The 27,138-nt window shown below is 43.2% G+C and overlaps 2 long non-coding RNA genes across 2 annotated transcripts; both read right to left on the bottom strand.

Moving 5' to 3' along the window:
- LOC309623567 lies at positions 1-19,162 on the bottom strand. Its single transcript, XR_014241408.1, has 2 exons — positions 14,780-19,162; positions 1-14,468 (listed from the first exon to the last, which is right to left on the bottom strand). It is a non-coding gene; the product is annotated as an uncharacterized lncRNA (long non-coding RNA).
- On the bottom strand, positions 19,161-27,138 carry LOC309623566. The gene is made up of 3 exons (XR_014241407.1): positions 24,374-27,138; positions 19,267-24,336; positions 19,161-19,228 (listed from the first exon to the last, which is right to left on the bottom strand). It is a non-coding gene; the product is annotated as an uncharacterized lncRNA (long non-coding RNA).

Here is a 27,138-nt window from a genome sequence, read left to right as displayed (position 1 = left end):
TTTGTTGTCATACAGAAGTTTAATCTATATAGAAGGCTGCCTGTGGAAGCTGAGTAGCCAGGAAGTAGACCGTGTCAGTTATCAATTTATTGCATCTTAGCTCCAAATCCAGCCTTCATTGCCTTGCTTGGAATATTGGAGCTGGACCCTGCAAACATTTTTCTTTGTCCTCTGCCATGATAATAAGCTTTGTCAGTAGAAGGAGCTGGACAGATACTATGGGAGGAAGGGGCTTCTCTTCATGGTCAAGGTGTGTCTTTTTTCTTCTGCTCCAACAGTGCAGCAGTTTGTGTGCAAGACATTCAGTGGTGCTCGCCTTCCAGAAAATTTTGTAGCCAGTTACAGTCTAAATCCCAGCCTTGGATAAAGGATCCCCCCAACTAAGTTTGTTCCATCCATAGGTATTCTCCCTCAGCCTAGGGTATTCTTTAGAATTCTCTTTTATTTTCTAGTAGTAGTTAATTCCCTGTAAATAGTTAATAATTCTTTATATTAAGCTTTCTCTGTTCACATTTCCGTTTGGTTTTGGTCTTCTGGCCAGACGCTGACTGACACAGGCAAGCAACTCTCTTGGGCTTATAATCCCAAGAGATAGCAGAGGTCTACTATCACTGGGGGAGGGGTGGGAAAAATCCTCCAAAGAACAACCACAATATTAAGCAGATTCTGAGTGCCACAGGGAGAAGGGCCAGGGATGCTTAGAAGGTGCATCCTCGGGCTTCCCTGGTGGTGCAGTGGTTAAGAATCCGCCTGCCAATGCAGGGGACACGGGTTCGATCCCTGGTCCAGGAAGATCCCACATGCAGCAGAGCAACTAAGCCCGTGCACCACAACTACTGAGCCTGAGTGCCACAACTACTGAAGCCCGCACACCTAGAGCCCGTGCTCTGCAACAAGAGAAGCCACCGCAATGAGAAGCCCATGCACCGCAACAAAGAGTAGCCCCCACTCACCACAACTAGAGAAAGCCCGCACACAGCAATGAAGACCCAATGCGGCCAAAAAAAAAAAAGAAAAACTTAAAAAAAAAAGAAGCTACATCCCCAAGGCCCAAGCAGATAGGACCTGCCTAAGTCTGCATGTGGACCAGGACAACAGAAGAGCTCCCTGCCCCACCACAAGCATAGCATCCAGTCAGAGAAATAGCAGCCTATCACTGAGGAAGGGGCAAGAGGATAAAGAGAGACCATCTCTGTGGCACACGTGGGTAGGAAAAGATGAAAGCTCACGGGGAATAAGGAATACTAAGAAAAACCTCTCTGGCATTTCAACCATTATCCTAAGCATTAGGCACCAGCAGCCCTCTGCTAGAAGAATTTGAAACCTGTGGTACACTTAAGGTAAAAAGAGCAACTGTAAAATGCAATCCCAGCCCAACTCCTGCTTAGCTGGACTTAGTCACCATATTAATAGCCTGACTGAAGAAGAGGTGTGGCCATTTCCAGGTATAAAAATTACTGCAGTCTCTTCTGTTTTACCCTTGATGTCTTATTATTCAATGAGAAAATTATTAGTAAACAAAAAAAGTGAGAATAAAACAATCCATTGTTAAGAGATAAAGCTGTGAACAGACCAGACGTAGAGATAGATGACAGGGACTCTATCTATGGTTAGTATGTTAAAGATATAGTGGAAAAGGTATACAACATGCAAGGACAGACGGGGAACTTCAGAAGAGACAGAACCAAAAGGATAAGTCAAATGGAAATACTAGAAGTAAAAACCATGAAAGCAGAGATGAAGAATTCCTTCAGTGGATTCACTAGTCAGATTGACTCAGTGAACTTGAAAATCGGTCAATAGAAAGCATCCAAACAGAAATTCAAAGAGAAAAAAGGTAGGAAAAAAAATCACAACAGAACAGAGTAATCATGAGTATGAGACAATATCAAGTGATCTAACATTGTGTGACTGGAGTTCCAGAAGGAGAAGAGAGAAAAGTGGCAGAAGAAATATTTGAAGAGGTAATGACTGAGAATTTTCCAAAACTGATGAGGGACATCAAGCCACATATCCACAAAATTCAGAGAACCCCAAGCAGGCTAAGGCTTCTCTCCTTCAGAATAAAAAACAAATACAGAGAAACAACGTATTAAATCTGCTGAAAACCAAAGATGGAGAAAATCTGGAAAGCAGTGGGTTGGGGAGAGACATATTACATACAGAGGAACAAAGATAAGAATTATAGCATACTTCTCATCAGAAACTATGTAGGCCAGAATAAATGGACAACACGTTTGAAGTACTGAAAGATAAAAAGATGTCAACCCTAAATGCCATACCCAGTATAAATATCTTACAAAAGTGAAAGTAAAGAATTTGTCTGACAATCAACAGCTGAGAATTCATTGCTAGCACATCCCCATTACAAGAAGTATTAAAGGAAGTCCTTCAGGCAGAAGGAGTATGATTATGATAACTGAAAGAAACTTTGGTCAACGCAAAGAAATGAAGAGTAACAGAATGGTAAAAATAAATAAAGGTAAAAAATATATATATATATATTTCTCATTTTAATCATGTTAGAAAGTAAATAACTATCCAAAGCAAAAAGAGTAATGCTATATTCTGGAGTTGATACCATATGTAAAAGTAAAATGTATGAAAACCATAGCACAAAGGATGGAAGGAAGGAACTGGAAATATACTCTTGTAAGTTTCTTACACTGTATGTGAAGTGACACAATATTATCTGAAGGTAGACTGTGATAGGTCAAAATATATATATTGTAAACCCTAGGGCAACCAATATTTTTTTTAAGTATAATAATAAGCCAATAATGAAACTAAATACAGTCATTTAAAAAACTCAGAAGTTAATTCAAAAAGTACAGATGGAACAAATAGAAAACAACTTTCATGATGTAGCTTTGAATCCAGCAATATTGTTAATTACATTAAATGTAAATGGTCTAAACAACACAATTACTAGTCCCAAAACATATCCAATTATTAGATTAGATAAAAAAGCAAACCCAACTATTTGCTTTCTACAAGAAATACACTTTTTTTTTCTTTTTCTTGGCCGCACCATGTGGCTTACAGGATCTTAGTTCCCCTACCAGGGATCAGACCCTCACCCTGGCAGTGAAAGCACTGAGTCCTAACCATTGGACCGCCAGGAAGTTCCCAAGAAATACACTTTAAATATGTAGACACAGGTAGGTTAAAAGTAAGAGGATGGGGCTTCCCTGGTGGCACAGTGGTTGAGAGCCTGCCTGCCAACGCAGGGGACACGGGTTCGAGCCCTGGTCTGGGAAGATCCCACATGCTGTGGAGCAACTGGGCCCGTGAGCCACAATTACTGAACCTGCGCATCTGGAGCCTGTGCTCCGCAACAAGAGAGGCCACGATAGTGAGAGGCCCGCGCACCGCGATGAAGAGTGGCCCCCGCTTGCCGCAATTAGAGAAAGCCCTCGCACAGAAACGAAGACCCAACACAGCCATAAATAAATAAATAAATAAATAAATAATTAATTTAAAAAAAAAAAGTAAGAGGATGGAAACATTAATCAAAGGAATATTGGGCTTATATGTGGAATCTAAAAATATGGTACAAATGAACTTATTTATAAAAGAAAAATAGAGTCACAGATGTAGAAAACAAACTTTTGGTTACCTGAGGGGAAAGGTGGGGGAGGAAAAATTGGGAGATTGGGATTGACATATACACACTACTATATATAAAATAGATAACTAATAATGACCTACTGTATAGCCCAGGGAACTGTACTCAATACTCTGTAATGACGTATACGGGGAAAGAATCTAAAAAAGAGTGGATATATGTATATGTATAACTGATTCACTTTGCTGTACACCTGAAACTAACACAACATTGTAAATCAACCATATTCCAGTTAAAAAAAAATTGGATTGGATATATAAATATTAGACCAAGTAATGTCATTATAAGGATTATTACTGGGGATAATTAGGGTCAGTGATAAGATGATCAATTTTTTTTTTAATAAATTTATTTATTTATTTATTTATTTTTGGCTGCGTTGAGTCTTTGTTGCTGCGCGTGGGCTTTCTCTAGTTGTGGTGAGCGGGAGGCTACTCTTAGTTGCAGTGCATGGGCTTCTCATTCTGGTGGCTTCTCTTGTTGCGGAGGAGGGGCTCTAGGCATGTGGGCTTCAGTAGTTGTGGCACGTGGGCTCAGTAGTTGTGGCTCACAGGCTCTAGAGCACAGGCTCAGTAGTTGTGGCGCACGGGCTTAGTTGCCCTGTGGCATGTGGGATCTTCCTGGACCAGGGCTCGAACCCGTGTCCCCTGCATTGGCAGGTGGATTCTTAACCACTGTGCCACCAGGGAAGCCCAAGATGATCAATTTATCAAAAAGTCATAACAATCCTATGTGTATATGAACCTTCAAAACACATGATGCAAAACTGATAGAATTCAAAGGAGAAATAGAGAAATTCACAATTATACTTGAAGACACTCTTATAAATTAAACAGAAAAAACCCAAAGTAATAATAAAGAAGACCTGAACAAAACTATCAACTTGGCCTAACATTTATAGAACACTTTCCTGAAAACAGCAGAATACATATTCTGAAAACAGGTACATGTGGAACATTTACCAAGATAGACTGCTGGGCCGTGAAACAAAGAATTTAAATAATGAAAATATGGTCTATGGCCACAAAGGAACTGAATTAGAAATAATTCACAGAAAAATATCTGGAAAATTCCCCAATATTTGGAAATTTAAAAAAACTTCTGAATAAACATGGAAGCCTCTAAATAACAAATGCAGCAATGTATAAAAAGGATAATACATTATGACCAAAGGAAGGAGGCAGTTATCCCAAAAATGCAAGGTTGGTTCAACATTATAAAATCAGTTACTGTAACTTGCTATATCAACAGACCAAAGAATAAAAATCATATGATGTCAAAAGCTGCAGAAAATGCGTTTGACAAAATTCATTACGATTTGTGATTAAAAAACTAAGCAAACTAGAAACAAGAGATCTTCTTCAACCTGATAAAGGAATCTATGAAATTTCTACAGCTACATCATACTTAATGGTGAAAGACTGGATGCTTCTCTACTAAGTTCAGGGACAAAGCAAGGATGTCCAGTCTCATGACTTTTATTCAGCACTGTACTGGGAGTACTAGCTAATGTAATAAGGCAAGAAGAAATAAAGTCATATAGATCAGGGGTCCCCAACCCCCAGGCCGCGGACCGCTACCGGTCCGCAGGTTAGGAACCAGGCTGCACAGCAGGAGGTGAGCAGCTGGCCAGCGAGTGAAGCTTCATCTGCCGCTCCCTATCGCTCGCATTACTGCCTGAACCATCACTCGCATTACCACCTGAACCAAACCATCCCCACCTTTCCCCCCTGCCCGCCCACCACATCCATGGAAAAATTGTCTTCCGCGAAACTGGTCCCTGGTGCCAAAAAGGTTGGGGACCACTGACATAGATTATAAAGTAAGATACAAAACACAGACTACATGATTGTAGTCCTACCTAGAAAACCCTAAGGACTCTACAAAAAATTACTAAAATCAATGTGAGTTTAGCAAAGTTACAGGTTACACGGTCAATATACAAAAAAAATCAGTTGTATTTATACACACTAGCAACAAACATTTGGAAATTGAATTTTAAAATAAAAACCAGTACTATTTATAATAGTGCTGAAAATTGTAAGATACTTCGGAAAAAATCTATCAAAATATATGTAAGAATTGTATGCTGAAAACTACAAAATATCTGTGGGACTGCTCAATATATGAAGAGATATATAGTATTCATGAATGAGAAAACTCAATATTGTTAAGATTTCAATTCTTTGTAAATTGATCTATAGATGCATACAATCTCACCAAAAAATTCAGCAATTTTATTTGTAGAAATTGAAAAGCTGCTTCTAAAATTGAAATGGAACAGTAAAGACCTAGAACAGCCCAAACAATTTTGAAAAGTAAGAACAAAGTTGGAGCACTCATTGCCCCTGATTTCAAGACTTATTCTAAAGTTATAGTAGTAGCCATAGTAGACACTGTGGTATTGGCTAAAGGATGGACATATAGTGGAAGACAATAGAATCTAGAAATAGATCCACACATATGTGACCAATTGATTTTTGACAAAGGTACAAGAGTAATTTAATGGAGAATGGATAGTCTTTTTACAAATGGTGCTGGAACAACTGGACATCCACACGGCTTTACATTTAGATTGATGATCCACATATAAACATAATTTTGTATATGGATTATCAACCTAAAACTATAAAATGTCTAGAAGAAAATCTTTGTGATTTTGGGGTTAGACAAAGACTTCTTGGGAATATCATACAAAGCAAGACAAATGGGAGCAACATTTTTAAGAAATTCAGTGTACGAGAGTGTAAACCAATGACTTTATATGCAGCCAGGTTATCCTTTAAATATTAAGATCCTAGAGGAAAAAAAAAGCTTTAAAAATACAGAAACAGGGAATACTGTATTCACAGGTCCTTCTTGAGGATGAGCTTTATTCAACAAAGAGATGATTTGAGAAACTGGCAAAAGAACTCTTGATGCCTGGAATATGTTATTTGTGGGTCAAACTGTAAAACAAAAAAGGGATGAAGCGTGGAGAAAATGTATGTAAACCTTGTATGACAGTAACTGAACAGTAGGGGATGGGAAGAGCAAGGGGAAAGCACAGTGAGCTCACTGATTCTCACAGACAGAACAGGTGGGCGTCCAAAGATGGCGTTCAGAGCTGGCCAATGAAATAGCAGAAACCCAAATAAGGACAAGGGCCTGAGGGCCTCGTAGAAGTAATTAACTGAAAAATAACCACTAGAACCGAAATACAAACCCCCTCACTTCCAAAAGAAATACAAAAACAAAAGCAAACCAATCAATCATACAGAGAATGAAATGATATAAAAATAAGACAATATAGAGTGAATATGACATGGTATAAGAGAGTTGACGCCAAAGTATCAGTTATATTAGTAAGTGTAGATTAATTGAACTCATGGAACAGAAGATTATATATATAATATGTAGTATATATATGTGTGTGTGTGTAAGTGAGGAAGATCTCTATAAGTTGATATGGGGTGATTTCTAGTATTTATTTATCCAACTAAAGCAAGGTTCAAAAGAAAGTGTATAGTAAGCTATCTTTTGTATAAGCAGGGGTGAGGGGATCATGTCACATAAGTTTATCTACTTTTTTGTTTATTTTATTTTATTTTTTTACTTACTAGATCACTGGTTTATTATAAAAGGATATAACTCAGGAACAGCCAGAGGGAAGAGATCCTTAGGGCAAGGTGCAGGGGAAGGACGAGCAGTATCCGTGTCCTCTCCAGGAGCGCCACTCTCCCCAGATAACCACCTGCATAAGTTTAATAATCAATGAATCTGAATCAAGAGCATATGGGTGCTGGAATTCCCTGGCAGTCCAATGGTTAGGACTTGACACTTTCACTGCTGAGGGTCTGGGGTTCAATCCCTGGTCGGGGAACTAAGATCCCCGCAAGCTGCGTGACATGGCCAAAAAAAAAAGAGTATATGGACGTTTATTATGTTATTCTTTCAACTCTTCTATAGGTTTAAATTTTTTTCAAGAGAGAAAACACTGAGGGAAATTCCAATAGGAAAAATGAATTTTTAAAGTTAGGCATTTGAATTTTCAGTTCCTTGACCTTGAGTGATCTCAGGGCTTGCAGACACAATAGGTCAATCACAGCAGTGAGAGCAGGGAGGAAGCTAGGAGTGAGTCACGTAGTAGGTCTCAGAGAAGATGAATTCTGGTAAGGGAAGGGCGGGTGAGAAAATGGGGAATGATTGGAATGTTCCCGACAGACCCTCGGTCCTGAGGTGTGGTCTCCTCCACAGCAGGGTCACCATCAGGGCAAAGCTGACAGTAGGCTCACGTGGGCCCCCTTTCCCAGGCAGGTGGGATCTGCCATGACCCTGGGCCGGGGGTGGGGGTGGGTTCTCAGGGACCTGAGACGCGGGGAACTGCAAAGAGGAAATCGGAACAACTTGTGCTAGTGAAGCCGACCACGTAGGACTGCCAGAGTAAAAAGGATTTCCTCAAACCAGGGAGGATCCCGGACATATGAAGAAAGAACAAGCAGTTAGAAAGAACCAACTGGAGATACAGGGCCTGAAACTTGTCATTGTTGACATAAGGAACTCAGTAGATGGGTTGAGTAACAATGTGGATTCAACAAATTAGCAAGTCGAAAGATAAAATCAAAGAGCTGTGGACAAAAATAATCAATAAACAATCTATAATAGGAATAGAAAAGAGTTTTATTTGAGCCAAACTGAGGACTATAGCCCGGAAGACAGCCTCACAGATTAATCTGAGGAACGGCTCTGGAGAACCATGGTTTTTAGCACAGTTTTATGTCTTGTCAGAACAAAGAACATCAAAAAATCAGGGATACACTCCTTGAAGCTTTAAAAAAAAATCAGATCAGCATGTATACATTGAGTCAGTATGACTTTGGCACCTGGGAAGTGGTCTTATCATTGAAGGAGTACCAGCATTGGCGTCCCAGGAAGGGAGGCATTTAATCTTTATTTTTAACATGGACAGTCTTTACTTCTGGTCAATGCACCCTTTTCTTTAATAATTAAAGCAGATTTATAAGTATGTTTGATAGGCCACCGACAGGCTGTTCTAGTTAGCATAAAATTCAAGTTAAGTCATGTATAAGCCAGAATGACTTCCCCATACTTTAATATGTGAACATTTCTTTTATCAGAAGCATCCTAGAAGACCTTGGGAGAAGATAAAGAGATGGACATTCTTAAAGAGAAATGAAGAAATAGGGAGAATATACATGGAAAACAACAAAAAGGTAGCTTTAAATATTCTTTGTATCTGAAAACTAGAAACAAACCATTAAATAACACTTCGAGTAGAGAAGAATCATAATGAAAGCCCTACACTAATAGAGGAAAGCTGTGGGACACAGCTAAAGCAGAACCTAGAGGGAAATTTTGTTTTAAATGAAATTACAAGAAAATGAGAAAGAGAAATGAACTGTGTTCAAATAAAATTAAAAAAGAAACAACTCAAAAAAGGTCAAGAGAGTAAACCCAGATAATCCAGAAAAGGGCAAATACTAAGGCACTTTTGCTGCAGTCATCTGCTCCAGTGCCATGAGGCTGCCAGATCTGCACCTACAGAAATTTGATGTCCCACAGCTACTTCACACCCACCAAACTCGTTATCGGGCATTTGAGTGCTTACCACCCAGAGCAGCGGAAGCAGGGCCTCCACTCCTGTGGTCCTGTTGGACATATCTCACTGCAAACCTGTGTCACAGACAGAACTCTGGCTGCAAGAAGGTCTGCGTTTCTAGCCTGGGCGGTGCAGCAAGGCGCCCTGAGAGGGAGGTGGGGTGCGTATTGAGCACCCACCCCACAGCACCCTGCCCGAGGAGGGAATGCTTCCCAATCCATTTTAGGAGACTGAGACAACCTGAAGTTTAACCCAGGTAAGGAGTGTGTAAAAGTTATTAAGTCCGTACAACTTGTGAATATAGATGAAAAACCCCCAAGCAAAATATTAGAGAACCGTTTTGGCTGTTTTATTTGGGATACAAGTTTGGATGCTGAAACAGACTCTCCTCCCCTTCCACCCAATGCTGTAAACAAGATAGAAATGTATCTCTCTCTCACATAATAGTCTAGGACTGGCCTGGTTCCAGGCTCCTACCTTTTGGCTCTAGGGTCCCTAGGGTATCCCCATTGTCCACTACATCCACACTCCAGCCAACAGAAGGAGGTGAAGGAGCAACAGAAATCACACTTTCCTTTTAGAAAGGCCTGACCTAGAAGTTGCCTACCTCATCTCCACTCACATTCAATTGGCTGGAACTTAGTCACATGGCCATATCTAGCTGTGAGGGAAAGTGGGAAATAGTTTTCCTTAGGGGAATTCATGCATGCCCCCAAAATTTGGGGGGTCATATTCCTACAGAAGAAAGAGAAAATAAATTTAAAGGACGAGCTAGCTGTCTCTGACACATTATCTAAATCATGTAGTGTATTCATAACAACAGTGTATCTTGAGCAGACGTGTATCCATGTAATTCACTAAATCAGTGACCTAAAGGAGAAAATGTACTTTTTCTTCTTTGATTGCAGAAAAAAAGTTTTTATTTTTAAAAAACAAGCAAAAAGAAGAAATGGAGAGGAATTTCCTTAACGTTGCAAAGGCTATTTAAAAACCTATAGCAAACATCATGTTTAACAAACCCAGAGTCATTCTTAGTAGGCTGGAAATAAAAAAGGATGCCAGCAATACCAAGACTGATCAACATGGTAGTGGAAGTTCTGGCCAACATAAGAAGACAAGAGAAGGAAATTAGTAGTAAAAAAGTATGGAAACGGAAAAATAAAACTGTCATTATTTACATATCCTATTTGCAAATGATATGGTCGACAATATAGAAAACATAAAATACAGTCATGGAATTCATAAGAGAGTTGCCAGTTACAAGATAAATTTCTAAATGCCAAAAGCATTTCTCAACACTAGCAATAATCAACTAGAAAATATAATACAATAATAACAGCAGCAAAAAATCATAACATCTAACCAAAAAATGCACAAGAACTTTATAGCAAAAAGTATTAAAAATTTTAAACTTCCTTAAATATTGTTGAGGTTGGAGAGTCCAACAAATAATGCCCACTTAGGGACTTCCCTGGTAGTCCAGTGGTTAAGACTTTGCCTTCCAATGCAGGGGGTGTGGGTTCGATCCCTGGTCGGGGAACTAAGATCCCGCATGCCTCATGGCCAAAAAACCAAAACATAAAACAGAAGCAATATTGTAACAAATTCAATAAAGACTTTTAAAAATACATTAAAAAATTATGCCCCTTTACACTGTCTGAGTGTGGAATAAGTTGTGAGGTGACCACAGAAACCAGGTGGAGATCACAGTACAATGGCAGTCCCCAGTATCCTGCATCAGAAGGAGGGAACACATCTGCATTTGTTTGGGTCACCACATGAGAAGCACATGCCAAGACTGGCTCAGATGAGCTGGAGATTTTTTAGTGCAGGGAGCAGGAGAAGGTGGGGAGAGCCTTCAGACCAAGATGCAGGACAGACACCGGTGCGCAGAGAGAGGGAAGAATGAAGAACCGGGTGGGAAGGTCTCAGACTGCAGCACGGTTCCAAGAAAGGTTCAGTCAAGCATCAGAGGAGTTCTTAAGCCAAAAGGGAGACTCCCACATCTTGCCTGAATGGGCCTGCCTTTCTACCCAAAGCCTTGTGGTCAGGCGTTGGCTCGGGGACGTGCGGCTCTAGTGAAAGCTTGGCAGTGGGTCCGGAGGGGGAGAGGCAGGGACCATTTTCACACCCTCCAACCAGCATACACTCACAGCCACGACAGTCCACCTGTTGCACCATACAGATCTCCAGGCTCAGGAAGGACCTCCTCCATGGGTCCTGTTGGCCTCTTGTCTTGCAGGAGGATAACTTAGAAAAGGAAGGTTAGTGAAACAAACTACACTCACCATTGCCTGCAGTTGGTCTCAGGGCTGCAGCTAGTTTCCATCCTCACCTTCTTCCAGTATCCACTGTAAACTTTCCTCATCCTCAGCTATCACCTTAACAGGTCTTGGTGGCTTATCTGGTGATGTAACCCAAACCCTCATTTCTGAGAGATCTGGATTCCTGATAATCACACCTTTCTCAGGCCAGTCTTGCTGCCTGTGAACATTAATTGGACTCCATTCTCAAGGGCTTGGGGAGAGCCGGACCCAGATGTTCCTGTTTCATTAAACGTTGAGCCACTGGTCTCCAGGGATGGCCCCTGACATCCCACTGAGTCAGGGGACGAATGGTGACAGTAACAAGCAGACAATGGCAAAAAGGTTTGCCACCTGAACAATGACGTTTGTAGGGTGCCACGGTCCCTTGAGGAGGATACTCTCACACTGACTCCACTAATGGCCTGTGACACACGAGAGAGCAGGCAGTGGAGTACTCTCCTACTACTCCACAGAACAGGCCAGAATTTTGACTCAGCAAAGCTCAAAGGGAAAGGGGGTGGTGGTTTATCAAGTGCCCCAGGAGCATATAACATCCCAGACACTAGGCACTTCCTATAAATGACACAGTCAGCCCCACCGATGGTCAGTGCTGCCTGGTCAGTGGATCAGACATCTCATGACAGCAGGAGGGCAGTCACTCCTTGTCCTCTGTAGGGACCTTTTTGAGAAACTAATGTAGCTAGTTACCTGTACACCTCCAGGCACTCTGTCCTGGACCCTGGGTGCTTTGCCTACATGAAGAAAGATGCCCCTCGGCACTCAGTCTCAGACACTTGACACTGTAGCCTATGCAGCAGCTCAGGGAGAGCTCAGCTTTTCATGATCCACAATTTAGGTTGGGATTCCTTAGCAGCACCCCACAAAAACCAACATGATGCCACAGCCAACAAAAGGCAGGCACACCAACAACCAGCAGTGCCTTCCTGGCAACTGCTGCTGCCTGTTGGATCCAGTTAGTAAGCCAAGAGCAGTTTGTAACTATCCTGCTCCAATTGTTAGAGTTCCTGGGATTTGTTTTAATCAAGTACTGTAAGACACACGGACCGGAAATGACCGTCATGAAGGAAGAAGTTTATACTCAGAGTCCCGAGAAACTGGAGGCACGCCAGGCCATGAAGGGCCACACGGGGTTAAACTTCAGGTGGTTTCAGTCTCCTAAAATGGATTGGGAAGCATTCCCTCCTTGGTCAGGAGGCAGAGGGAGGGAGAGGGGGAAATAATGGGCAAAAGCCTGTATTGCTGTTTCTGCAGGAGGGAATGGGTGAGGTGGGGTAAGTAGGCTTAGAATTAGCTAATTTGAATAATTTCAGTGGGCTGTCCAGCACTGTCTGTTAACTGGCTCTGGGGTGATCAGGGAAGCGGGGGGTGATCAGGGAAGGGGGAGGGTGACCCAGAGTGTAAGGGGGGTGGTGTGGGCTCCAGATTGGTTGGTTTGAGTATGAAAGGCGTGCTCACAGATGAGTCGCTCACTATCTCTAGAAATTGGGAGAGAGGGTGGGGTATGATGAAGCTTTCATTCCTGGAGGGCCATGTGTTCACCATGGTACAGAACTGCAGCTATGCCATGATCAGTTACTGGAGGCAAAAGTCAATAATGGAAGTTAGAAATGATAGAATCCACTCCCAAGGAGTTGGTTCACTGGATGCATAGGGAAATGCAAAGTAACAAGAAATAAGCGAAATACACTCTGCCTTGGTTATTGTTATCTGTAATTTGCTAAAATAGCAAAAGAGAGTGTTGAGACAGATCCTGAGACTGGGCCAAGCTTGGATTACAGCTGGTCTGAGCTATAGACAGTAGTCTTAGGGCCACTATCGAAGGGAAAAATGATACTGAAACAACAAACAGTGAAGATGGTTGGAATGAGTCACGAGGGACTGGGGAAAAACAAAGGGAGGGTCATGGGACGCATCCTAGCGGCATGGAAATCTGTCAATTATTATTTAGAAATGGGATGAATAAGGCAGACCTTTATGGGGTCAAAACAAAGGTCATAATCCAGCACTCTTGGAAGTTTTGTGGACTGATGAGAGCCCTGATATATATATATATATTCATTTATTTATTTAAATATGGAATGCTTCACGAATTTGCATGTCATCCTTGTGCAGGGGCCATGTTAATCTTCTCTGTATCGTTCCAATTTTAGTATATGTGCTGCTGAAGCGAGCACGAGCCCCAATAATGAAGGGCCGTAAATAAGTCTGCTTTATTTACCCTTGTATGGAGGAATTTTAAAAGCTGGAAGGCAAAGATGGCTAGAGACCTCCAATTACCTGGGGCAATGGCCCGGCAATATAATCAAGATAAGGACTGTCCCCTGCTGGAGGCCCAAAGCCATATGAACTTGAATGAGTAAAATGGTCAGAGGATGCTGAAGAGACTTTTCTGGGACTCCTTGTTATGGGACCCCCCATGCACTGTATTCCAAAATCTGTATGTGAAGTCCTAACAGTGCTATAGCTAGATTGGGAGGATATAGGAATGCAGTGGTTGATGGGATAAAGCTGAAAGTTTGGATGAAAATTGAAGGTGTGAACAGACTATGTGAAGTGGTTGCGTCTTCTTTACCTGAATGTATTATGGGGATGGATATTGTGTCTGACTGGGGAAAGCTTCCGCTACCAGCGTTGTAAATCAGAAGGCGTGGAAATCTACCCTTCCTCCAGTATTGATTGGACACGCTAAGTGGGAACCAGTGAGATTGCCTGAGCCCAACAGGTTTGTTAATTTGCTGTACCAAAGCCCGGTGTGGAGTGCAGACTGTAGTTTACAGCAACAGCCTGTGAGTGCCACCTAGTGGCAACTTCTGGGAATTGGGACCAGAATATTTGCATTTGAGAGAATATCAGTACTAACTAGCTTGCTTTTGGACTCTGAGATTTCCCCTATGACTGAGGGACATAAAATAACCTTGAGGGCTTCCCTGGTGGTGCAGTGGTTAAGAATCTGCCTGCCAATGCAGGGGACACGGGTTCGAGTCCTGGTCTGGGAAGATCCCACATGCCGCTGAGCAGCTGGGCCCGTGAGCCACAATTACTGAGCCTGCGCGTCTGGAGCCTGTGCTCCGCAACAAGAGAGGCCGCGATAGTGAGAGGTCCGCGCACCGCGATGAAGAGTGGCCCCCGCTTGCCGCAACTAGAGAAAGCCCTCGCACAGAAACGAAGACCCAATACAGCCATAAATAAATAAATAAATTAATTAATTAATTAAAAAAAAATAACCTTGAAACCTGAAATACCCACAATTCCTTGGGTGATGTTGGAAAAATGCTCTAATGGGGAGGGCAATGCCCAGGAGTGTCCCATCATACAATAGAAATGGTACAGGAACGTGCTACCAGAGAAGGCAAGGGGGTACTCACTCTTTTCCTCCAGTGCTGACTCTGGAACCACCTGAAGAGCTGCTGGATCCTATGGCCACAGGATACTTGGGCAGTGCCTTATGAACAGCCCTCCCCTGACCACCAAAGAGCTGCTTGGTTTGTGGATGGCAGTTCCACGGTGAGTGGACAGCTTCCTGTTTGGAAGGCCACCACTTTGATAGAAGAAAATCAAAGCAAATCAACTCAGGGAGCCAGATTGCTTTTTTCCTAGCAGTGATGGAAGAATTGGACAATAGTAAAAAGCCCCTATATTTGGGTTTTTACCGACTCACAGACAGGGGCCAATGGCCTGCCCGTATGGTCAGGCAGAGGACAATGGAAAACTGGCCTATTAACAGGATGACCATATGGGGCACAGCCCTGTGGAAACCACTATGGGAATTTGAGGTGTACATTAAAATAGGACATGTGATGCCCAACAGAAGAACCCCTTCCAGGTTTGGAAGATGATTTGAATTAACAAGTAGGTTTCCTGGGGTGCTCACTTGAGGTGGCCACCTGGGTCCATGAAGTGGGTGGACAGAGATGTCATCCTCAGAGTAAGTTTGATGGAGAAATGAACAGACAATTCAAACTGTTTTTTAAATTGAAGTATAGTTGATTTACAATGTTGTGTTAGTTTCAGGTGCACAGAAAAGTGATTCAGTTATATATATATATATATATATATATATATATATATATATATATATATAAAACTAAAATAATCTGAAAAGGAATATATATATATATATTCCTTTTCAGATTATTTTCCATTAGAGGTTATTATAAGATACTGAATACAATTCCCTGTGCTATACAGTAGGACCTTGTTGTTTACCTATTTTATGTAAAGTAGTGTGTATCTGTTAATCCCAAACTCTTAATTTATCCCTCCCCACCCCCTTTCTTCTTTGGTAACCATAAACTTGTTTTCTATGTCTGTGAGTCTGTTTCTGTTTCATAAATACGTTCATTTGTATCACTGTTTTAGATTCCACATGTAAGTGATATCATACGGTATTTGTCTTTCTCTGGCTTACTTCACTTAGTATGATAATCTCTAGGTCTATCCATGTTGCTGCAAATGGCAATATTTCATTCTTTTTATGGCTGAGTAATATTCCACTGTATATATGTACCACATCTTCTTTATCCATTCATCTGTCAATGGGCAGTTAGGTTGCTTCCATGTCTTGGCTATTGTACATAATGCTACTATGAACATTGGGGTGTGTGTATCTTTTCGAATTAGAGTTTTCTCCGGGTGTATGCCCAGGAGTGGGATTGCTGGATCATATGATAACTCTATTTTTAGTTTTTAAGGAACCTCCATACTGTTCTCCATAGTGGCAGTCCCATTTACATTCCCACTAACAGTGTAGGAGGGTTCCCTTTTTTCCACACCTTCTCCAGCATTTATTATTTGTAGACTTTCTGAGATGGACATTCTGACTGGTGTGAGGTGATACCTCACTGTGGTTTTGATTTTCATTTCTCTAATTAGCAATGTGAAACTTTTCTGTGTGTGTGTGTAAAACACGAAGAAATAAAGGCATGAAGAACTGGTTTATACACCATTATGAGTGTGCACTCACACTCAACATGGGGGGGCCAAGGGATAGTCCCCACCAGATAGATCCTCTGCTTCTGGGGGAGTGGTACTTGGGGAAGAGGAGGTGGGAAGGATGCTGGTATAACTATACTTTTTTTCTTTTTTCCTCACATCACCTCAACCTCTTTTGTCCTACCTGATGCAGTGGTCCCGGGGCAAGGGCTGCAACTGCAGGTGCTGGAAGCAGATATGATCCCTAAGAAACTGTCACTATACCTTTAAACCTTTATATCAGATTCCTAAGGATCTGATGGTGTGTGTTGTGCCTTCACCCCAGCTGACAAAATTGGCGCTGACAGTGAATGCAGCTATATTGCTTAGTAATTGGGACTGCCCACCAGTTCTGTACCCTTTTAACCCTACCCCACAGGAGTGAGAGTGGCCTGTGGGAGGGCAAGTGCTAGACTAGACTTGTCTTTTTTTTTAATTAATTAATTTATTTATTTTTGGCTGCATTGGGTCTTTGCTGCTGTGTGCGGGCTTTCTCCAGTTGCAGCGAGCGGGGGCCACTCTTCGTTGCGGTGCGCGGGCTTCTCGTTGCAATGGCTTCCCTTGCTGCAGAGCACAGACTCCAGGTGCGCGGGCCCCAGTAGTTGCAGCGCGCAGGCTCAGTAATTGTGGCATGCGGGCTCAGCAGTTGTAGCTCACGGGCTCCAGAGCACAGGCTCAGTAGTTGTGGCACACAGGCTTAGTTGCTCCACAGCATGTGGGGTCCTCACGGACCAGGGCTCGAACCCTTGTCCCCTGCATTGGCAGGCGGACTCCCAACCACTGTGCCACCAGGGAAGTCCCATAGACTTGTATTGCTGCTGGCAATCTGGACCAGCACAGTGGCCACCCCTAACGCCCCCTCCCAAAGTGGGAAAGTTAGGGTATGAATGGAGAGGAGGAGGAGGAATGGTAGCTGAGTGTAAAGTTTAATGGTTTTTGCAATGAGAGAAATCCAATATTACATTGGTGCCTCGGGAGAGGCTCAGAGTGAGACGTTATTGTCTCTTAGCTCAATTACACCAGATGCTTGAAAGGATGATGACATGTTGCTGAGACCACTCCTGCTTTTGGAGCCTAAAAGAATTGAGTGGAAGTCTGCAAACCTGAATGACATCCATCACTCTGGGAGACATTTCCATCACTGGAATAATTGTTAACGGCCAGGTGGGACTCTGGTCATGTGCCAGAGCTTTTCAGGTCACGTCTGCTGCCACAATGAGGATAGGGTATAACACTGGCCTTGTTATAATACTGATATTCATAGTCAAATGTATTGGGAAATTGAGTTAAAACCCTCTAAGGAAGTAAAACAGGTGGAAAATGACTGTCCTGAGGAAGAACTGTATTTACCTAATCGTCAGCTAATTGCTATGCTAAATAGTTCTGCACAAGTTTATCATAAAATACAAAGGGGAAAATGAATAATTGAATTAGTACAAAAACATGAAAATGTATGTACTGGCTTCATAAGACAGATAGTTGTTTCTTTAAGTCTATCCCTATCCCAACATTGGCCCCCCAACTCTTAGGCAATAGGATCATTTTGCTGTAAGAGTTTTGGCCAAAAGCAAGGGGTGGCCTGTGTCCTAAAGAATTTAACTTTGCCCCAGAAGAGGTCTGGATTTTGCCCTCAGGTTCTGGGTGATATCTTTGTTTCCCCTAAATTATGCCTTATTCTCTGGGGGCCTTGGGCTAGCCAGAGAATAAGGTATAATTTAGGGTGGGTGCTGACAACACCTTAGGGTGGGGACAGTTCACACCAGAAAGACCACACACGTGATTTAGGGTTACGTAGTATCAGTTGATCTGGAGACTGAGATTAACCAATCAATCAATCGTGCCTAAGTAATGGAGCCCCTAAAACTGAATACTGAGGCTCAGAAGAGCCTCCCTAGTTCACAGTAGTCTGTGTATATTGTCACATGTTGATACTGGGAAAGTAATATGTCCTGACTACACAGAAAGAAGGAGCAGAAGTCCACATTTCTTTTTTTTTAATTTTTAATTTAATTTAATTTTTATTTATTTATTTTTGGTTGCATTGGGTCTTCGTTGCTGCACACGGGCTCTCTCTAGTTATGGCCGGCGGGGGCTACTCTTCATTGTGGTGCACAGGTTTCTCATTGCGGTGGCTTCTCTTGTGGAGCATGGGCTCTAGGCGCGCGGGCTTCAGTAGTTGTGGCACGTGGGCTCAGTAGTTGTGGCTTGCGGGCTCTAGAGCGCAGGTTCAGTAGTTGTGGAGCACGGGCTTAGTTGCTCCATGGCATGTGGATCTTCCTGGACCAGGGCTCGAACCCATGTCCCCTGAATTGGCAGGCGGATTCTTAACCACTGCACCACTAGGGAAGTCCCAAGTCCCACATTTCATACTTCCCCAGACTCATGAGCTTCTTCCCTTGGCTAATCTTAATCTGTATCCCTTCCCTGTAAGAAACTGTATAATACAGTGTATATAGTGAGTATAATAGCTTTGAGTGGGTTCTGTGAGTCCCAGCAAACTGCCATCCCCAACAGTGGTTTTGAGAAACCCCTGAACTTGCAGTTAGGGTCAGAAGTGATGGTGGTCTCGTGTGGAGTGTGTTCCTTCTAACTGTACAGTTTGCTAAACTTCTCACAAAGCTCAGCTCAAGAGGAATCTGACTGCCAGATAGGTAAGGACTTGCACTCAAGAAAATAACCAAAACAAAGCAAAACAATATATACCTCAAAAAAAAAAAAAAAAAAAAAAAAACAATATATACCTCAATATGGTTATACTCCATTATATTTTCCCTCACTTTTATATTCTAGAATCAGTAAAAAAATTATAAGACATGAGAAGAAGCAAGAAAATGTACTTTAATTTTAAATAGAAAACAGAGTCAATAGAAGAAGTCCCCTCAACATAAAAAAACGCCAAGTTATTGGAATTAGCAGACAAGGACATACAACAACTATTATAAATGTATAAAATACTTAATGGGAAAATAACAAAAATTGGGATAGAGAAGGGGGAATAATGAGTTGAATAGTGTCCCTCAAAAATTCATGTTCAGGGCTTCCCTGGTGGCACAGTGGTTGAGAATCTGCCTGCCAATGCAGGGGACACGGGTTCGAGCCCTGGTCTGGGAAGATCCCACATGCCACGGAGCAACTGGGCCCGTGAGCCACAATTACTGAGCCTGCGCGTCTGGAGCCTGTGCTCCGCAACAAGAGAGGCCGCGATGGTGAGAGGCCCGCGCGCCGCGATGAAGAGTGGTCCCCACTTGCCGCAACTAGAGAAAGCCCTCGCACAGAAACGAAGACTCAACACAGTCATAAATAAATAAATAAATAAATAAATAAATAAAAGAACGTGAATTTCTTTAAAAAAAAAAAAAAATCCATGTTCACCCAGAGCCTTTGAATGTGACCTAATTTGGAAATAGGGTCCTTACAGATATGGTTATAAAATAAGGTCAGCTTGGGCCCTAATCCAGTGACTGGTGTCCTTATAAGAAGAGGGAAGTTTGGGACTTCCCTGGTGGTCCAGTGGGTAAGAGTTCACGCTCCCAATGCAGGGGGCCTGAGTTTGATCCCTGATCGGGGAACTAGATCCTGCATGCATGCCGCAACTAAGAGTTTGCATGTCGCAACTAAGAAGTCAACATTGCTGCAACTAAGAAACCCACATGCCGCAACTAAAGATCCCATGTGCCACAACTAAGACCCAGCGCAGCCTAAATAAATAAATAAATATTTAAAAAAAAAAAAAGAAGAGGGAAGTTTGGACACAGAGAGACACAGGGGAGAATGCCTTGGGAAGATGGAGGCAGAGACTGAAGTGATGCATCTGCAAGCCAAGGAAAACCAAGGATTGCTGGCAGCCCCAGAGGTGAGGAGAGAGGCCTGAGACAGATGCTCCCTCAGGAGGGAACCAACCCTGCTGACACCTGGAGTTTGGACTTCTCCAGAACTGTGAGAGAACAAATTGCTGTTTTTGTAAGCCACTCAGTTATAATACTTTGTTATGGAAGCCCTAGGAAATTAACACGTGGAATAATGAGATATTCTGAGATATGGATAGAAAACTTTCAAAAAATGACTAAGTGGAAATTCTAGATCTGAAAAATATGATAGCTGAAATAAAAACTACAGTGGATGGGCTAAATACCAAATTGGATGTTATAGAAGAAAGAATAAGCAAACTTGAAGACAAGTAAATAGAACTTATCCACATTGAAGCAGAGAGTAAAAAAAACACATAAAAACATTAACAGCATCAATTACCCTTGATATACTATGAAACTGGGAAACATACATGAAATTGGGGTCAAAGAGATGAGAGACAGAATAGGGGAGGAAAAAATATTTGAAGAAATAAAGATTGAAAAACTTTCCAGAAGCTCAAAACACACCAAGCAAGACAAACACAAAGAAAACCACATGCAGGTGTATCATATCCAACAGCTGAAAATCAAAGATAAAGAGAAAATATTAAAACAAAATAGATCTTTACAGACTCGCTGGTCCCTGACAGCACATGACCCACAAGAGGCCTTAGTATGCTGATGAGGATGTGACAGTGAGTTTGGAGTGGCATTCAACTCTGGAGCTAATAGAAGCACCAAGCAGAAACTCTTAGAGAAGCTGAAAGAAGCTAAAGCATTTAAGAACATATTAAATGGTTATCACTTCTTATCTTGGGATGTTCTCAAATATCATAGTATGAGAGAATCATGGTGGCAATGTGGATATAAGACCAAAGAAAGATGGCAGCAACAGGCCATGGTGCACCTCTGCAGTCTGCTGTCCATCTCCACAGCCACCTCCTGCCTCCACAGGTCCCACCCAAGGATTCTCAGAGCTGCAGGAATGATGTTTTTTTCCAACTTCTTTCCTCATGGTGACTCCCCATGTACCTTCTTGAGGACTGTGGTAAACTATTTCTCTGTAGTAAAAATATCCTTGATACTCTTCTCTACTGCCTCTCTCACCTATAAGATGGCAGTATTAAAATTGCTTATATTGAATGTACTGTCATATTTCCAAAATTATTTACATGGTAAAATAAAAATATACTCTTTGAATCTGCAAAAAAAAAAAAGAAATAGAGGAAAAAGACACATTACATATGTGGTGGGAGAGTGATAAGAACTCCAGCTGACTTGGAAAAGAAATACTAGTCAGAAGGCAAATGAGTGACATAACTAAAGTGCTGAAAGGCAGTCAACCTAGAATCTTATATGTAGTGTAAATATGCTTCCAAAATGAAGATGAAATCATACATTTTCAATGCTTTTCAACAAAAGCTGGTAGAATGTGTTGTTAAAAGTCCCACACTATAAGAAACGCCAAAGGCAGTTCCTTTGGTTGAAGGAAAACAGTACCAGGTTAAACTCAGCTCTACAGGACAGAATGAAGAATGCTGGAAATGGTAAAGTGTGTTGAAATATAAAAGATTGCTTATTCTTACTTTTTAAAAAGTCAATTGACTGTTTAAAGCAGGATTATAGCAATGTTTTAGGAATTTTAATACATATAGAAATAAAATATATAACAACAGTAGTAAAAATGATGGTAGAGAGTAAAAGGGAGCATAATGGTTATGTTTCTTATATTATGTTTAAAATTGTATAATATTAATTAAAGGTAGACTGTGATAATTTAAAGACATATATTATTATAGTTCTTTTTTTTTTTAATTAATTTATTTTGGCTGTGCCATGTCTTAGTTGCAGCACTCGGGATCTTCGCTGTGGCGTGCAGGATCTTGAGTTGCGGCAAGCATGTGGGATCTAGTTTCCTGACCAGGGATCGAACCTGGGTCGCCTGCATTGGGAGCACGGACTCTTACCCACTGGACCACCAGGGAAGTCCCAAGATATATATTATTATAGTTCTTAAAGTGAACACTTGAAAGACCACTTGAAAGAGGTAATGATAAGAAGTCAATCGTAGATATACAATGGAAGTCTGATAAAGACTCAAATAATCCAAAAGCAATCAGAAAGGGAGGGAAAAGGGGAAAAGGACAGATGGGACAAATACAAAATAAAAATCAAAATGATAGACCTTAAAATCAACTATGTCAAAATAATTTTATTAAACACAATTCAAAGGCAGAGATTATCAGACCACGGGGGGGAACTCCCCAATCATATGCTATTTGCAAGATAAACATATTAAATACTGACACTGTTAGGTTAAGGGTAAAAAGATGGGGAAAAAACACACTGTGAGAACACTAATCAAAAGCTGTTGTGACTATATTAATATCAAAATAGTATTAAAGAAAGGAAGATTGCCAAAGATAAAGAGGGATTTTTCAGAATACAAAAATAATTAGGTCAACAAGAAGATATAACAATCATAAATGCATATGCACCTAGAGTTTCACAACATATAAAGTAAAATGTGACAGAACTAGAGAGATAAATAGACAATTCGACAATTAAATTTGGAGATTTTTAAAACTTATCTCTCAGTACTTGATAGAACTAGTAGACAAAACAAAATCAGTAAGGATATAAACTTTTTTTCTTTTTTGCAACACAATGAACCAACTTAATTTTTTTTTAATTAAATTTAATTTTTTGGTTGTGTTGGGTCTTTGTTGCTGCACGTGGGCTTTCTCTAGTTGTGGTGAGCGGGGGCTACTCTTCATTGCTGTGCGCGGGCTTCTCATTGCGGTGGCTTCTTTTGTTGCGGAGCATGGGCTCTAGGGCGCACGGGCTTCAGTAGTTGCAGCACACGGGCTCAGTAGTTGTGGGGCACAGGCTTTAGGGCACGCAGGCTTCAGTAGTTGTGGTGCATGGGCTTAGTTGCTCCGCGGCGTGTGGGATCTTTCCAGACCAGGAATCGGACCCGTGTCCCCTGCATTGGCAGGTGGATTCTTAACCACTGCGCCACCAGGGAAGCCCAACCAACTTAATTTGACACTTTGAGAACACTACACATAACAACCGGAGGATGCACGTTATTTTTACATGCCTATGAACCTTCATCAAGATAGATCATATACTGGACCATACAAGCCTTGATAAATTTCAAATGATCAAAATCATAAGAGTATATTCTCTAACCACCATAGAATTAAATTACAAACCAATAACAAAAAGACATCTAGAAAATTTCCAAATATTTGGACATTATGGAAAACACTTCAGATTACCCACAGGTCTCAGGTCAAAGAAAAATTCTGAAAATATCTCTATGTGAATGAAAAACAAAAGAAAACAAAACTATAACACATCAAAGTTTTGGGGATGCAGTGAAAGCAATGTGCAGAAAAGAAGAAAGGAATAAAGTGAATTATGTACATTTCCATCTTAAGGAACTAGAAACAAAGGAGCAAAAGAAATCCAAAGTTGATTCTTTAAACAAATTAACAAAATTGACAGACTCTCAGAAAGATGGGCCGCGGGGAGAGAGAGAAACTACCTATATCAGGAATAAAGTAGTGGACATACTACAGGTCCTACAGAGGCCTTTTCCCGGTGACCCCATCCAGGGTAACTGGGACTGTAGTCTAGCCAGGCCTGGCCTCATGGCCTATTCCGCTGCACTTAAAGAGGGAGCAGCTAGCCTCCCTGACTCTGTCAATCACTGTGTTGTGCAGCCCCTGACAACATGCCTGGGAGGGTGGCATTCCAACTGTGGCCTCCAAGTTGGGGGCCTGTTGACTGCTACACCACCAGCCTCTTGTGCACATAGAGACCCAGGCCCACCAAGGCCCACCGCCCCCTGCTCCCCCACTATAGCTTGGCCAAGCCCCTTTCTTAACACTGGCTTCCTCTATCACCGTGGTTATAGTCAGACAGAGGAGGCTGACCCTGAGGGACACAGGGCCACTGCTGCTTTCAGACGGGTGCTCTGAAAACTGGAGACCTGAAAACTTCCTGGAGGAAGTGACATTTAAGCCAAGCTGGCGGAGGCAGGGAAATGGGCAAGGGCAGGGTGTGTGGCCTGACATGGCAGGAGGAGGGGCCCAGCCCAGCTTGAACTTTGTCCTGAGGGCCGAGGGATTCCTGGTGGGCCTTTCAGCAGGAGTACAATGCTACTCTCTGGGAAAAGGGGAGGATGAGTGAAGTGGGAGAGGCTGGGGCAGGGAGCATAGGGAGGGGGCTGGGCAGGGTCCGGGGTCTGAGCCAGGCCCTAGCTCCAATACTGCCCCAACCCCCACCTCCCCTCCCGCTGTTCCTCTCAGCTTCGGAGAACGAAGTGAAAGGGTTCTAGGGGAACAGCAGGAGCCATCTCCTCAGGCATCCTGTCCTTAGGGTGGGAGAGGATGGTGAGCCTGGCACCAAGGCCCTGCAACCTGCCCTCTTCAAGGAGTCCTCCTGGGGCAAGGCAGGAGGGTAGGGGTCTCTTTCTCCTCTCCCACTCAGGGCACAGAGGCAGGCACTGTCCCTTGGAGCCCAGAGGATACTGGTTTCTGACAACACCTGCACAGAAGTGCAGGCAGCATAGCCACAGTTACTGTAGGCAGGCAGGGCCAAGGGGTGGGGAGCCAGCAGGGAGGCTACAGGCTGCAGTGTGCAGGCTGGACCATGCAGGACCTGGGGGTCTGGGGAAGAGGTTCTAAGACCAGTCACTGCTGAGGGGGCAAGAGCCCTGGAGGCCTCTGCCCAGCCCTGTGCAGATGGCACTAGCACTAGCATTTTCTCAGAGGGGCCCAGAAGGGCATCCAAGGGCTTGGGGCAGGAGCCCCATCCTCCCCACCTGCCTGCTCCCTGGGAAGGATTGCTTCATGCTCCTCCGGTCAGTGGCCCTGGCCCAATTCATGGGAGGCCTGAGGCCATGTTGTTCCCTAGCTCAAATCCTACCCTCCTAGCATGAAGTCCAAACTCCTCAATGTGGTTACTCCAGCCCCCCTTGCAGCCCCTGCCTCACTTCCACAGCCTCCAGCTGGAACAGCCCTAACTCTTTAAGAGCTCCCTCCCTCTGCTGGGAACTCTCCTCCTTCAGACACTCCCCCGCAACCCTGCCCCAATCCTACCCCTGCTCCAAGGCTGGGCCACCTGGGTCCCAGATATCTGACTAGTGGGTTTGTGCCTACACTGTGTGGGTGCTGACTTTAGTGAAACAAAATTGGAAATTCATTCACAAGTCTTGTGACTCCTTTCTTCAGACATACCTAATTGCAGGTGGGGGTTTGGGGAACACTTCAGCCTGTTCTGGGCCCTGCCAGCCTCTCCAGTGTCAGCCTGCTCCATGCTCTTTGATCTCTCTATGCTGGCCACATTGGCTTTCTTTCCATCTGCATACATTCCTTTCAGCCTCAGGGACTTTGCACCTGCTGTTAGTGTGTCTGGAATTCTACATTCCTCCTATACATAGATAAAACCTACTCATCCACTTCTCCAGAAAAACCTTCTTTGACCTCCCTGATTAGGTCAAATGCTCCTTAGGACGTGCCCTTACATTGTGTCTTTTCCTGTGAGGACGTGTCAGAGTGTATCTCTACTGTGTGATTACTATGTCGGTCTCTCTGCCCCTCACCTGAGAGCTCTGCAGAGGCAAGAACCCTGTCTGGTTTTGCCCATGCTTGTATCCTCCAGCTCCCAGCACAGTGCCTAAGGTCCAGCAAGTGCTCAGCAAATATTTCATGAGTGAACGGGTGGGTGAAGGGGCGGATAGTCCCAAGCAGCAGTTCTGGCTGAGCATGTCAGTGATTCCTCTGGAATTGACTCTTAGAGAAACTCAAAGGTTTTTTTCCAAGGAACTGAGGACTGACTGCCATGTGCCATGTGTTTACCCAGGACTGTCTCTTTATAGAGAATCTAGTTCCTCCTTCTCCCTCCTCTCCATTTCCAGGTCACAGATTCAGCCCCAGCCTGGCAGTAATGCTCCACCCTGTAACAGCTGCTTTCATCTTCCGGTCTCCACCCTTAGACTGTCACTGTCCCCAAAGGTGTGGCTACACCTACTGGTGCTGCCCCTAGAAATCACCGCATCATCTTCTTCGGGAGGCTAGAAAATCACGTTAAAGAAGGGTTCATGGGGACTTCCCTGGTGGTCCATTGGTTAAGACTCCACGCTCCCAGTGCAAGGGGCCCGGGTTCCATCCCTGGTCAGGGAGCGAGATCCCGCACGCTGCAACTAAGACCCAGCGCAGCTAAATAAACAAATAAATATTGAAAAAAAAAAAGAAGGGCTCATGGACTCTGAGTAAGGCAACCAGGGGCTCTGTGGGAGGAAGAAGCCTGCGTGAGGTTGCAACAGGCCTTGGAAATGCACGGCACAGGCGTGGGCTCTGATCTTTCAACGACGCTGTCTCAGGGCTTCCCGAGCTTACAGGAGGGAGGGCACTTCCCGAGTCACACAGCTGAGAAGTAGCGGTGACAGGAGAGGAACTCAACTCTGTTGGCTCCAGAACCCAGGACTCTGAAGCAAGCCAGTTCTCAAGTTGCTACCCTTCTGACGTTTTCGTAGCAACAATAGCTTCCCTGCAGATGAGGAGGAGGAGGAGCCCAGCGGGGGCTACGGGGGCAGATGGCAAGCAGGCAAGGGCACAGACCCTGGAGCGCAGGAGTCAGGTCCGCGCCCCCTCCCCCGGCGCTTGCGCCCTGGGCCCCGTTCCCCGCTCAACCCCGCCCCCATCGCTAGGGTTTTCAAATTTGAAACCTGCTCCTTTTCCCGCCCGAATGTGT

The sequence above is a fragment of the Balaenoptera borealis genome (assembly GCF_965194805.1).
Source record: "Balaenoptera borealis genome assembly, chromosome: 2".
In the NCBI taxonomy this organism is placed as follows: domain Eukaryota; kingdom Metazoa; phylum Chordata; class Mammalia; order Artiodactyla; family Balaenopteridae; genus Balaenoptera; species Balaenoptera borealis.
This window is presented reverse-complemented; position numbering and strand designations above follow the sequence as displayed.